The following is an 11,274-nucleotide window of genomic DNA, read 5'->3' as shown; positions in this document are numbered from 1 at the left end:
GTCCCCATAAATAATCCACTTCTCAACATTCAATATCCCTTTGTTTTCAGAATGACTTGTCTAATATCAAAGGAAAAGGAGAAAATTAAAGATGCATTTCTTATGTATCTGCATTATAAAGGTGTGTATTACAGAGGGTTGAAATGGAAAGAGGAAAAAATGCATCTTTCACTTATCTATTATAATAAAATCTGCATTTCTGAAATTTTCTTATTGGGCTCTGACTTCATTCATTTTGTCCTTAGACAAACATATGGATTTATTGAGAAACTATTGTACCAGGCATTGTTCCAGATTCTAGAGAATAAAACTGATAAAGTTCCTAGCTCATGAAGTTTGCTTTTCAGTGGGGATAGATGTTGTGATACCCGAGGCTCCATCCTCCAGCTGCTCACCTCTGCCTCCATCCTGAAGGCACACATTCCCTGCGCCTCCACCTGTAACCCTCTTCTCCTCCTGCTTCACATTCCATACCGACCAGTCTCAGTAAAATTATCCACTCTGTCTTAATGTTTTCAAACATACAATTAACATCTGCACCACTGTGATAAGCCTTACTTAACTGATAGTTTACTGAACAGTCAATTTGAATGTTCCACAGGTATTGTAAGCACAAAGTACACAATAAGAACTCGATGTATTTACCCCCACACCTTCTCTAATGTTAACCCGGCTTTGTCTTTTGTATACATCAATTTATTAAACTAGCTGGTCTCCCAGTCTCTCACCTACTCATTTTTACTGTCCTTGCTCTAATTTCGGCCATGGCAATTACCAACAAAGCTATAATATATACTATATAAAATAATATATAACTATATGCATTATATATGTAACTATAATATATAAAATAATATTACAATGTAAAAAATGACATGATACAATATCATATAACATAATAAATTGGCTTAATTCTAATATCACTATAGCCTTTTATGCTAAAACTCAAACCCATCCTGATTACTGAATCATTTATTATTTTATTTTATTTTATTTCATTAGAAGTTTATTTACTTATTTTGAGAGAGAGAGAGCAATGACCTGCAAGATCATGACCTGAGACGAAATTAAGACTCAGATGCTTAACTGACTGAGCCACCCTGGTGCCCTAAGAATTATCATTTTAAAATATCTACAACATCCAATACTTTTCTACTTACATCTTTCCACGGCTTCAGGTGAAAAGCAATATTGTGTAGCATGACATAAAAGGCACTTCATATCTGTCATCTTGTGTCTTATCCTGCCACCTGCCTATGTTCCCCAGAAGAACCTCATAGCCATTTAGCATGATATTACAGTTCTTCCATTTTCCCCATCTCTCACCTTGTTTCTTTCATCTAGGAATCTATTTCTGTATTTTTCTGAACATACTGTGCGTGTGTGTGTGTGTGTGTGTGTAGTTACTTGACTATTTAAATAGCAATATGCCCTATAAAGTTACTTAATTTTTACGTTTCTTTTTTTTTTTGGCAGCATTTTCCTGGATTTTCTTTTTCCTCCAAGAGTGTTGTTCTTAAAGTGGGTCTTTGAGTGGATAATGTTCTAGGCTCTCATATACCTACCACTTAAATTAAATTTAGCTGTATATATAATTCTAGGTTCAAAGTTATTTTCCATCAATCACTTTAAAATTATTACTCATTTTTTTTTTACATCTGGTATTGCTATTGAGAATTCTAGCCAGTCTGAGTCTTACTACTCTGTAAGAGGTTTTATGGAAGCTTTCATTTCATTTTAAGATTTTATTTTTTTAATGTTTAATTTATTTAGAGAGTGGAGGAGGGGTAGAGAGAGGGAGAGAGAAAATCCCAAGCAGGCTCGAAGCTGTCAGCACAGACCCCGACACGGGCTCGATCCTGTGAACTGTAAGATCAATCCCATGAACTGTAAGATCATGACCTGAGCCAAAATCAAGCCAGAGGCTCAATTGACTGAGCCACTCAGGCACCCTTCATTTTAAGTTTATAAGTGGATGTTAGTTTTTATTTATATTAAATAAGTTGCACTCTATGAGTCATTTCAACCTGAGGTCTTTAATCTTGTTTTAATTATCTGAAATTTACTGTAATTTTCTCAAATATTATCTCCTCCTACATGTATGTATGTAAGCATGTACGTGGGTCTGTAATTATTTTCTTTCTCTTCTTCAGTAACTCACATTATCTGTAAATTGGCCTCTACTTTCTGCTTCTATTCTACATATCTCATAAGCTTTATTTTTATATCATATTCCTTTTTATCTTTTTCTTTTGCCTTCTTGGAGAGTGGTTCACAAGGATCATCCTGCTTACTAATCTTTCTTACATTGCATCGCATCTTCTGTTCTTCTTTTCAATCATTGTAATGTCTATAACTCATATTTTACTTGGATATTGAATGACTTATTGCCTCTGTTTTGGCTTATGAATATCCTCTCCTGTTATTTTGAGAATATTTATTATAGTCAATATATTTATCGACATGTTCCAATAATCTTGCCTCACGCTTTATGTGCCATTCAGAGAGTTTTATTTATTTTAATGTGTTTAAACTCTCATCCTGCAGGTGGGCTCACATCTTCAGATAAAAACTGTCCTATGTCCTACTTGGTAAGGGTTTTGGGGAGATGGCTAGGAATTAGTGGCAAAAACAAAACAAAACAAAACAAAACAAAACAAAACAAAAACCAGACACTCTCTGCTTACATGGGGCTTAATACTTTCTTTAATTTTTTTTTATTGAGGAATGATAGACATATAAAAAGCTATACATATTGAATGTACACAATTTAATGATTTTGGAGGTAAATATACATCTGTGAAACTATCACTACAATCAATGCCACAAACCTATAATTTGTCTTTAGAGAATGTGGCCTTCAGAGAAAATTCAGTTTTTTGCACCAGAACTTCTGTGAGGAGGGAATGTGCAAACCTGGAAATAGTGTATGAAAATAATTTTCTAGTGAGATTATACAGTGTGGATGGCACAAGTGTTACTTAGTTTTGGTAAGCTGTTTAAATTTTAGGGACGCATATTGCAGGTAAAAATCATGAAATTCAGTTATAGCTAGTGTTAGGTTGTGAACACTTAGGGTATTTTGTTAAAGTTTTACAAATCAAATTATTCATTTCCTGGGGGTTTTCAATCTCTAGTCAGTAGGAAAAGTTTTTATGTAATTTTAAAATATTCATTCTGCACAAAAACCTTAATAAGTGGAATTTAGTTTATTTATTCTTGACCCTGTATAAGACTGGGATTTTGCATGAACCTGCTAGCTTGTCACAAGACGTTATTTTGATTCTTTATGGAGATTGCTTCTGAAATTGTGTGATATTTCGAGCTGAAAGTCAAACAAGGTTCAAAATGCAAGACTGAGTTAGGCAAATCTTAATAGCTTCTGATGAAAAAGGATTACACCAATCTGGTGGAAAACATGTTCCTCTGCTGCTTCAGTTATAGTTAGAATTTTACTAAGGGAGGTTGTAAATGTCCCTATGGGATAAAACTGTGAGAATAACAACACCATTATTGTACAAAGATTGCTTGGATTTCATTCCCTTGAGAAGGTTTTGGTCGTGTGTATGTGTGTTGCAGAAGCAGGCACATAGAAAAATATATATCTGTCTTTTTAACAGGAAAGGGTAGGACACTGGAATACAGAGGCACCTCACACACACACACTCACACACACGTGCGCGCACGCACACACACACACACACACACACACAATCAGAAGTAGTGGAAATTGTTGGGTGCTGCCCAGATCCTCCTTCTACTAGAATGTAGGCATCCAGAGGATTATAGCTGAATTCCTTTCTGCAGTTGGGAACAGCCTCAGCCAAGGTCATACATCTTCTCCAGGAGTGGCCCACATACAATGATAGGTCCACACTGGGGTATGCAGTTCCCACCTCTTTTCTCTATTTGTTACATTTCCATTGAGAGCACTTACTGTTTCAGAGTACCCATGGGATTGCATGAGACTTACGTCTAAATTGTATCAGCAGTTCAATTTCTCCATCTGCTCAATTCTGTTTCTTCTCTCTTCTATATGAGGTATTCCTGAGAACACATCCCTCCAAATTCCTGCATTCAGGTCTGCATCTCATCAGTTTGTTTTGGAAAAATCTGACCTACTGCACGCTGAGTGACATTTGCCACTAGAATTGTATTTCTGCCATTGGACCATTGGGCTTTCTTCTGTGGTTCAGTATTTCTTAGAACTCATATCCTTCTGCAGTATCAAAGCTTACTGAAATTTATCCAAAAGACAATGAGAATTACCTTTCTTTACAGGGGAAAGAGTACCCAGATATATGAAATAACGTTTTAGGACTACCCTCTCTTGACATTTATATTTCCTAAATATTATTAGGTCTACCTTTCATTTCATAACACAAATCCTTTCTTTGGGCTAGATGGTCTGTTGAACAATCATTTCATTGGTTATATGGGAATTTACAGATCAATGTTGTGATACGGAAAGGGTGTATGATGTTCACATATATAAAAGGTGCAGTGTTGCATCATGCATGCTGAGATTGCTTCTTGCTCTCAGAAAAAAATAATTTAAACTGTATTTAAATCTGGATGGGCTATTACCAAGATTTCTGAGCCTAGTACCTAAGCCATCTACCTGGATTCTACTGGCTTCTGTGTCCTATTCTATCCTCATGTATTGTGGCAATGTTGTCCAACTCTGATCTACTTAGCTGTGTGTTTTTGAATTACGGCTATTATTTGGGTCTAGGCTACATTAAACGTGATTCCCAAGCTTCGAGGATAGCCTCAGGATGATTTTATGTCTGTGTTTCATTTCTTTGTTCCCCAAACTTTGTCACATATCTTTCAGCTCCAGTTGCACTTTCAGTATTCATGATACATTCCTGCCTGTAGTCCTGGCCTGAATAGATTTTTACACTCACGTAGACTCCCAAAAGTACTGCTTCATTCAATCACCCCCTATTCATTCATTCATTCATTCATTCATTCATTCATTCATCTATTCATCTATCTAAGGATAGGGTCTCTAGAAGTAGAATCAGACATGAAGAATTCTTATACAAACAATTTCTTCTGCAATTTCTCTCAGAAAAAGGAAAAGCAAAGGAAGCAGGTTAAGGCAGGGAAAATCTAGGCATGGGTTTGGCTCTCTTAAGAAACGTCCTTCAGTTAGATCCATGAGGGATGTTCTGTAGCACAAACTGCACCACACAGTTAGTCTTACCTTGAGGTAATTATTCCAAATCGGTCAATCATTGGCCAATGTCTGAGATTTGAAGGACATGGAAACAAAACTCAAAAATTCTAAAAAGAAGGGGTAGCTATGAATTGTTATCTGGGCCACACTTTCAACAGTGTGAAATGGAAGCACTGTGGCATATCTTGTAAATGAAGGCAAAAAGGCACTAACAGCATCCACCATATCATCAGTCTGTCATCTATCATCCATTCATTCATCCAACAAATGTGTTAAATTCATATTTTGTAAGGTTCTTGGAATAAAATAATGGGCCTTTGATCTGAAAGACATACAGTATAGTACAAGAGATAGATGGAAAAGCAGTTAAAACCTAAAAATATGCATAAAATAAAACCTAAAAATAAGCATAAACATATGTTCTTTTACAGAAGACTAACTAGGAGCTGTGTTTAAATTTAGGTCACTCCTAATTCTTCTTATATAAATGAGGTTTTGGAAAGTTTCCTAAAAGACAGAATTGTTAATAGTAATGATAAAACAAAAGTTCATTAGTTACTAATAAGGGGGAAGGGAGGTACAATGATTGGCATGAATCATTACTGCTCATTCCTGACAGGGGGAAGCCTAATAACTTAAATATATCCTTGGGTCTATTTTATTTTTCGGTGAGGAAGTGAAGAGTGTCTGAGTGTTTGTGAAGGCCTTGAAATACTAGATCAGAAGGTTCTCTTGTGTACTCTTGGCTTAGAATTAGACCTAAAGGTATATCCCAAGGAAAAGGAGCACCAGAGTTTAGAGAAAGCTATTATCATGAGAAATTCTCTCCTTAGCTACTAGACTTAGTAACGTTCAATAGGTTTCCTAACATTTTTCCTGTTAAGCCCCCATAAATCTTAGGTTTGATATAACTACATTGGGTTGGAAATTGATAGTTATCACTGCAATGAATCTTTAGGTTGTTTAACCAAGTAGAGGAGAACAAAACAAAACAAAACAAAACAAAACAACAACATTTATTTAACCAAGTAGAGGAGAATAAAACAAAACAAAACAAAACAACAACCGAAATGCACTTAGCTAGACAACACTTTGGGCTAAGCTCATGTTGAGACTCTGTCTAAAGAGTACTTACACATCACTGGAGTATGTTAAATATAGGAGCGATATTGTCTACCTTTGTTTTATAATACAGCTCTGCATTAGAAGAGGATTTCTTAGGTAGAGAAACTTAGGTAAAGAGAAGGACATTAGTTAACTGTCCATTTCATTTCCATGATCTAACACAAAATGATTTAGTTACCTTTCTACTGGGGGAGCAAAGCTGTTACTGCTCTGCCATCAATGGATTTATTTATGTTTTTTTTTGTTTGTTTTTTGTAGTGGACTCAAGCTAGCTTTGCCTTTCTAAATTCCCTTTTGCCAATAAAAACAACTCTCAATACTTTTCTCTGAGTATCCATTACTCCTTCTTTCTCAATTCATGTATTCCTGGTTGGGCTAGCAGGTCTGGTCAATTCGATTCATGGTAACTGATTCAAGGATGTATGTGTGATCTATTCCAAGCCAAGAACAATTAGCCTCAGGAATTTTCCATGGCACTATCAGGAAATAAACATACTCTTTTTCTCTGAGTATAATAAATCATAAAATGCAAGACATTATTTGCTTTTGGCTATCTTTGATACTTTGCAGGGGACAGCCTTCTCATATTAAAGCCAATAGAAAACAGAGGAAAGAAATGGAGAGACGTCATTTCTTGAAAACATAATTTTACAACCTCACTAGAGCCATGTCTGAGGTCCATCTAGTTATGTTTTTTCTAGTATATCAAAATTCCTCTTGGTAAATAAGCCAGACTGAGTTCTGTTTCAATTTCTTGACTAATAAACTTATTTCCTATCAAAACTCCAAACTGCCTCATGTCTGTTCACTCTTAACGTGGAACATCATTGACTTCCCATATCTGCATCAGTAATTTTTCTATTTTGGATGTAGTAACACAATTTTGGGTTGATTATTTCATCCTAAATCTGGAACTATTAGTGAGAAGTTCTGCCATACAAAGATCTGACCATACAAAGTCATTTGAGGAATTGGCCAACTGTCTTGCAAAACCCACTTGCCTCCCTAAGTTTCATTCTTGTATGAAGGTGCAAAATTAGAAGAAAGAACACATCAGGTAATTAATAGATGAAGGCACGAACATAGGTGATTTAAGAGATCTTTAAGAAGCCACTGGATATTGCAAATTGAGAACAAGAGCAGAGTTTATAACCTTGGCCTTCTTTGGTACCTAGGTAAATAACACTACCTTTAGGAAAATGTCTTAGGGAAAGATAATATAAATCTTGGTGTATGTCTTTCTATCTCAAATCTCTAAAAATTAATTTAATTTACTTCTTCATGTATTATAACAATCTCATTGCTGGTTTCCTTGCATCTACTCTTGATACTTAAAGGGCAGGGAGAATTTTCAAAATCCAAGCCTTGCCATGTAATCTGTTTTGCTTAAAACACTTTAAAGAATTTCAACTATTTTAAGGAGAAGAAAAAATAATCCTTACTATGAACTTCAATTTCTAGGCGAATAGTGCACTGTAGAGTTCACCATCATCAAAGAAATAAATTTAGTTACATTAGGAAATTATATAAATAGCAACTACCAACACAGTCTTGCACCTTCTTGCCTGTCAGCAAGAAGTGGCCCACACTTCCCCACTCTGGTAACTCACTGTCCCCTGGCAATCTCAGGTCCTCATCACCCCCAACTCCTTCCACTCCTGGGGTTTGAAGCCTGCCCTACACTCTGCTGGAGGAACCCAGCCTCCCACATCCCATTTCCCAAGTTAATTTTACCTAGTTTCCTAACATCCCTCACTGCAGCAAATCCTTCTATTCAATTTACATTGTAATTTTTACCAGATCTGCAGTTCTGTAATGACTTATGTGATTACTTGATTATTAAATGCTTTTCTCACTGAACTGTGTGCTCCATGAAGGTAGAGGCCATATAAGTTTTAGTTTGCCATTGTATTCAGTGTCGTGTGAATACCTAACTCATTGTAAATCTCTAATATATATTTATTTCTTAAAGAAAAGAGTATTTTGAGCACACATATATTTTTGTTAAAAAATATTCTTCTTTTGCTTGCCTTTGCATGTTTGAGACCATAAAGATCAACATTTTTCAAAAAATATACTTCTCTCTTCTGTGACTCTGCCTTAATTTCATTTTTATATATCACTGAGATGAATCCCTTCCTTTCTCCTCTGACAATAAATGTTTGTGCCAAATATTAGTTGGTAGGATTTTGAATCCTAAACATATTATGTAATGTTTGTGTGTAGTTCCATGGATGGCATTGCTCTCCATTTAGTCAAGATTACTGATAACATCCCTTTGATAAAGGAATTAATTTTTCTCACTGCAATTTATTTACTCTGGAAATATCAGAAAACTCACTATTCAGAGGTTTCTTAATCTCTTGCCATTTAAAATGACAATTTATGTGGTAGGAATGGTGGCACAAAGGAATGTCATTTATTTCTGCAAGGTTTATGTAATGGACAGAGTGCAGACAGCAGATAAAGCTGAATATTTGGGCCTGGGATAGAGAATATTTTAATTGCAAATTCACCAGTAGAGGAATTCTTGTCACTACCTTAGAGGAGAATAAATAGATGATCTCCCTCTAACTTCCACATGCATACTTATGAACTTTATCAGAGAATCAGACTAGACATAACTGTGCTCTGTTTAACTATTTCTATCCCTGGATGTGTTTTTAGCTAACTCATTAGCTACAGTATATCTACTTTGGAGAGATTTTTGTAGAATTGGCTTCTGATTATACCTTTTCTAAATCAGGATACCCAGTTTGCACTACTGGAAAGTGATTTGCACAGAGAAAGTAAATAGTTAGTGCATGCATCATATTATAAACACAAGCATTTTTCAGGTAGTTTGCTGACTGGATTTAGAGGTGTTATTGTAAGGTTTTAAATTTGCTAGATTATAATGCTTATGACATTTTAGGCACTATTCTATACAAAATTAAGTATTAGATGCCCATTAGTTATCAGCCATTATCATAACCCCTCAGAAGAAGAAATTGAGGCATAGGGAAGATAATTTAGCTGAGGTCACACAACTAGTGAGTGCTAGCATCAGGACTAGAACTCAACAATCTGAGGTCAGTCCATGCCCTTCACCACTATACAGTACTGCCTCTCATTTATTATAGACTCAAGTGTTTCGCTTTGGAATGATCTCTCAAATTCACCTTGGTTTCAACTCAGATTAAAAACAGTAGTCTTAAGCAAAGTACAATCCAGCTAATGTTCATTTTGTCTGTATGCATCTACTGCAAAAACTACTTGCTTGCTTCCCCTCTCTTTGTTAGTAAATTGGGCAGAGTGTATTCTCCAAGATGGTTGCAACTTAATCTCCTTTCTCATATGTTCTTCGCCCAATAAGATGTTGAGACTGTCCACGAGAGGTGGGGCTGATGTTGTCTCCCTTGGAGTCTGTGAGGACCTGTGCCTACGGTGCAAGTGACCAAGAACACGTCATTGAAGGTGATGTGAGGTCTGCCTGGTCAGCCGGAGGTGCCTGCTCTTGGAGCCCCGTCACTATACTGTGATTAAGTCGTGACCACAGGAAGAGGACACATGCAGTTGTTCTGGTCTTCAGCCTCACATGAAATCCCAGCCAATAGACAGCAGCAACCAGCAGACATGTAGGTGGATTCCACTACAGATAATTCCTGTCCCTAGTTTTTCAGTCAGCCATTCATTATAGATCAGAAACAAGCTATCCCTTCTGTTCCCTGTCTAAATTCCTGACCTATAAAGTCTAGAGGATGATAAAGTTAGTCATGCAATGCCACTAAGGTTTTGGGTTGGTTTATTTCTCAGCAATAAATAACTGGAACAATAAAATAAGGCTAGTAACACCTCTGGCCTTTTATAAGGCATATAATTAATTTTTGAGTCAGTAGTGTAATTAAAATTATTCATTATGTTAAATCCTAGATGATCTTTAAAATCACTTTAGACCAACAGCATCTAATTTTTTTTAAAAAGTCAGTGATAATTCATATTTGAATTTTAGTAATAAGTTTTTCATTTTTGTTGTGTTGATTACCTGGGTAATGTTTGTATTATCTATCTCTTCTTAAATGTTTTTTGCCTCATTTTCTTTCTCTTTCAAATTCTTTTTTTTTTAAAGTTTATTTATTTATTTTGAGAGAAAGAGTAGGGGAGGGGCAGAGAGAGAGAGAGGGAGACAGAGAATCCTAAGCAGGTTCTGCACTGTCAGTGCATATAACCCAATGCAGGGCCAATCTCACAACCCGTGAGATTATGGCCTGTGCCAAAATTAAGAGTTGGATAGTAAACCTACTGAGCCACCCAGGCACCCCACTCTTTCAAATTCTTAGCCGTTAAAATCATGATGTTTTTATTATGATGATTACTTGTAAACTTTTGTAGAAAATGCTTGCATGGCTATGCAAGTTTATTGAGTAATGAAGGCTTAACCATGTGGTCTGATGTGCCCACCAAACTTTAGTATGAAGAAGTAGGTTCAAGGTCCCAGGCATCTAAGATTGAAGCTAATTTTATTTCAAATATTATCTTTGGAAACTGTACATCAGTGAGGTTTCCCCCCCACCCTCCCCCAGCAATCTGGAGTATTCAACAGTAAATATTTAGGAATGTGGAAGAGAAGTATCAGAGGAAATTATGTGAATGATTTGCAACTAAAAAAAAAAATCACAGGTAGGTGTGTGTGTGTGTGTGTGTGTGTGTGTGTGTGTGTGTTTTAAGACCAAATCTTCTTAAGCAGAGTATCTAAGATTGTCCATGACTTAAAATATTGGAATAATTCAAGTTTACTGGACTTAAGTTTTAGTGTGATTTGTAAGGCTTAATTTTTTTTTAATGTTTTATTTTTGAGAGAGAGAGATGGAACATGAGTGGGGGAGGGGCAGAGAGAGGGAGACACAGAATCTGAAGCAGGCTCCAGGATCTGAGCTGTCAGCACAGAGCCCGATGCAGGGCTCAGACCCACCCACGGCAAGATC

Source organism: Prionailurus viverrinus, chromosome B4 (assembly GCF_022837055.1).
Source record: "Prionailurus viverrinus isolate Anna chromosome B4, UM_Priviv_1.0, whole genome shotgun sequence".
Taxonomy (NCBI): Eukaryota; Metazoa; Chordata; class Mammalia; order Carnivora; family Felidae; genus Prionailurus; species Prionailurus viverrinus.
The sequence above is the reverse complement of the archived record's forward strand: the minus strand, read 5'-3'. Positions refer to the sequence as shown.